The sequence below is a fragment of the Octopus bimaculoides genome, chromosome 9 (genome assembly GCF_001194135.2).
Source record: "Octopus bimaculoides isolate UCB-OBI-ISO-001 chromosome 9, ASM119413v2, whole genome shotgun sequence".
Classification (NCBI taxonomy): Eukaryota; Metazoa; Mollusca; class Cephalopoda; order Octopoda; family Octopodidae; genus Octopus; species Octopus bimaculoides.
The window spans coordinates 86,216,461-86,220,943 of NC_068989.1; positions in this window are offsets into that span (position 1 = coordinate 86,216,461).

The following is a 4,483-nucleotide window of genomic DNA, read 5'->3' on the forward strand; positions in this document are numbered from 1 at the left end:
ACACACACACACACGCATACATATACATATATATATACATACAAATATCTACATGCAGATATGTATAGACATATATATGTATATGTATGTATGTATGTATCTATCTATCTATCTATCAATGTCGCTCCCACCACCTCGCCAACTTCCCCTGCTCCCATATTCCGTATCAACACCTCCTTACCGCAAACGCGCTACCTGACACCCAACCTCCTTCGCAGAGGGCCAAAGTCAAGAACCAGTATCTTTCACTGGAAGCTGGGTGCTAATTAGATGTCAGTTCAAGTTGACATTGTTGCTGGCCTCGTAATGACGACGGTGTCGAGTGGGGGAAGTAGCATTTAGGATTGTGGAGTTGTTGTGGGGGTGGGGGTGGGGGGTGTATTGGTAATTGTGGTATTGTTATGGGCGCTAGTGTTAGTGAATGTGCTTCTGGTGTTGCTGTAGCTGTTCACCTTGGTACTAGTGCAGTTGTTGAAGTTGGTAGTCTTTGTGTTTCTGGTTGTAGTGGTTTTGTTGCGAGTGGTATTCTTGATGGTTGTGGTGTTGTACTGATACACTATCATCTAAGACAACACCAAATCTACCAAGATAGACTAAGCAATGTCAGTAAACAACTTCTGTGTTTCTTTTACCAAATGTGGGTGGAGAATGATGTAGTATTTACTTTGCGACAGTGTTTGAAAAGGATTATATGTTGATATAGTCTCTTCTTAAATTGATTTTCTGCTAACCCAAGTAATACACTTACTGCATTTTCCCCTCCATTTGTTGTAGGTTGATACACGATGCAGTCACTCATGTACTGGTTTCCCAAAGTGTTTCGAAAATTACTGTTGCCTCCTTTTTCCCATTGTTTTGTTTGTATTACGTGAAAGTATTCTATTGTTATGCAACCAAATATTTTTTCTTATAACAACTGATTTTATGTAGATCCTGTTGAGTAATTTATAAAATTTGTTGTATTCTTTGACGAGTTTGTTGCTTAACTTAGGGGTAAGTAAGAATCGATAAGAATCTGAAACAACTATTGGTATCGATATAATCCATTAGACACACTTGAAGGCGGTCTTCCGGTACGGTCACAGTTCTATCACTGGAGCTAGAGAAAAAAAATAAAAGAATACATACATACATACATACATACATACATACATACATACATACTTCTCAAAGCCAGAAGCTGAGCCTGTCATAAAATTTATCTTTTTCATAATTCCTACTTATAGTGCTTCAATTCTATAATATTTTGTTTGGCATAGTGAGACCCCAAGAATATTCAATATTGAGACTGTGAAAAGGTAGAGAATGGAAAAAAACTGACTCCTGGATCTCTGGACTAGAAAATCCTACGGGCCACAATCCCATTTCATAGGTCATGTTCACTTTATTGTTAATGCGTTCTCTTCATTTTAGTTACACCCCAGTATTTGATATTATTTGAAGCCATGATAAGTTTTTCTACAGAACGTTTCCTGTGGGAAAATACAGAGCGCCGAATAATATGGCTGTTTAAGTACATCCGCTTTGCTAAAGTACTGTATTTTCCGGTGTACAAATCGAATTTTCCAGGTCAAAGTTTACAACCAAAATAAGGTAGGTCAACTCATACACCAAAATGACTTTGGAGAAACAAAATTTCCTTGTGAAATGCAGCAAGATTTGGAAAAACCGTAACAATGTTTGAATGTTTACACTGCATGTTTACACTATATACAGTAAATCCTCGAGTATAGTCCGCCCTTGAGTATAATACGCAGGGGATTTTTAGGGGTCTGTACCTCTGAAAAACCTAAACCTTGTGTATAATACGCACCCCTTCTCTAACTTGAGTCAAGGAGGTCTATATAACATCCTTGGTTTGTAAACGTATATACGGTAACGTCCTTTATTATTATTGTATATATAACATAATGCAAACGTGTAGCTTTTTTGTGCACTTTGTTAGCAGAAAATAAAGAAATAACAGTAATAACGTCAGTGAAAAATAAATATTAAGTAAATAGCCTTTACATATTTATCACTATCAGTTACAAAAGCAAAAGCAAAAACATTTATTCAAATCCTTCAAATTCACTTTCAGCATTAAATAACTGTTCCATTTGTTCCTCCGTAAACATGTCAGCATCATTGTAGTGTAAATCTCCGTCATCGTCAGATTCATAGTCAACATCAGAAGATTCACTTTCATTTATTTCATCTTTCCACACAACGTCATCCTGAGTACCATCCAGTGCAGACGATATACAACACTTTTATTTTAATAAATGTTGCTTATTGCAAGTTATGGATGATTCTTTTATGACTTCATTGCTTTCAGGCTTAGCTTAAGGTATCTTCGCACCCGACATCACAAAATTCGTCTGAATAAACATTGCCGGACAGCAAATAGAGACTCGGACATTGCTTAGAAAATATTTTTCATCTTTAACCTCATATATAGTACGCACTAGGGATTTTGACCTTTAAATTTTGGGAAAAAAATGCGGATTATACTCGAGGATTTACGGTACAACGTCGACTTGTATGCCGGAAAAGACGGTAGATGAATTAAATTTTCCTTCTCTATTGACATATTTCCTCCCCATTTATTGAGTCACAGCACGTTCTTCAAATTGAAGTTCTGTCGGGTCACCTAACGGTGTAGGTTGGAGACTTTCTGAACCTTCGCGTCATTTATAGTGTTACATTTATTTTAACTGTATTGGATGACATTTGTGATGTTATTAACATATAGTTAAGGAGAAGCGGGACCAATACACTGCCCCAAGGAACACTACTAATGACTTTTACTGGGCTTAAGTGGACTCTGCCGATCATATGTTGGATATAGTTTAACAGGAAGCACTTAATCCATTGCAGCACACATTCACACGCACGTACACACACATAGATATAATGCGTATATGCGCATATATATGAATAAATGATGGCCAATTTTGTTTATATTACATACATTTTTATTACTGCCTTTAAGCAATTCAATTGCGTAGAAAGAGAAGAAGAGGGAGTGAGAGACAGAGCTGGATAAATTGATAGATAGATAAATACAGAGAAAGAGAGAGAGAGGGAGGGAGATAGATAGATAGATCGAGAGAGGGAGGGAGATAGATAGATAGATCGAGAGAGATTGATAGAGATAGATAGATAGATAGATAGATAGATAGATAGAGAGAGAGAGATTGTATGTTAATGTTTCCATGTGTTATAGAGAGGTTAGCAGAGAGAGATGATCTCTGACCTACTTAGAGCACAGATATTTTATTGGGACGGAAGCGCAGTCTTCCAATTGATATAAAACCAAAAATATTTACTTTCTCACAAGCTTGGTTATTTATGCTTGCTCCACTCACTAACATGTACATCTGTCTGCGCGTGCGAGCGTGTGTGTGTGTGTGTGTGAGTGTGTGCGCGCGCGCGCATATGTGTGTGTATGGGAGTCTGTGTGTGCGTGTATGCTCCTGTAAATCTGTGTGTCTGAGGTGTACGGATGTCAAGATGTCTAGATACATGGTTGATGGATAGAGAACATGACATGAAGAGAAGGGAAGGCCAGTGTATGAGGGTGAGATGGTATAATAGCGAGGAGAGAGATAGATAGATGGATAGATAGATAGAGAGAGAAACAGAGAAAGAGAGAGAGAGACGTGAGTGATAGGGTGAGGAAAAGAAAGGAAGAGAAGAGCACAAAGTAGAACGAGAGAGGAAGAGAGAAATTCAATATGTATGTACACACACACACACACACACACACACACACACACACACACACACACACACACACATTCTTACATAGATACGCAAGCATACAAACGCGGACATATATGTACATATCCGGTAAACCACTTATTTAGATCATGGCCACAAAATTGCTGGCCGTTGTGAAATATATGAAACATATGGTACAGTATGGGTAACGCAGTCGTAATACTTTTGTCATCGCTGTTGCTGTTGGTGGTGGTGTCGTTGTTGTAATGATATGCTTTGTTTATATCTGGAAGCATATGGAATAACCTTTACGCGACCGTTTTGCTGTTGCAATATAGTTGTAAACAGCGATAATAACATTAGTAACAGCAATTCAAACTATTAGTTAGTTTAACATCACCACATGGGGCATGAGACGTCTTGGCACAGCGCTTTTGGCGTCGCCTCTATGGCATCGCTAATTCGACGATGACCTATTTGACCACAGACGTTTTAATGTTCCTCTCATATGAATCAGTTTCTGCCTCTCCCTGTCTCTATTTCTCTCCACTTCTTTTTCTCTTTCTTAGTTTATGTTTGTGAGCGTACTTTTTTTATGTGTTTGAAGAAAGGGTAAGTGTTTATGCCCACTATCTTTAGTTAATGATATTTCTCTCTTCTTCTCTCTCCCTCACTCTCCTTCCCCCCTTCTCTCCTATTCTCTCCCTGTTTCCTTCTTTCTCACTCACTACCTGTATGTCTATATTCCTGCGCGTGCGTGTTTGTGTGTATGCGCGTG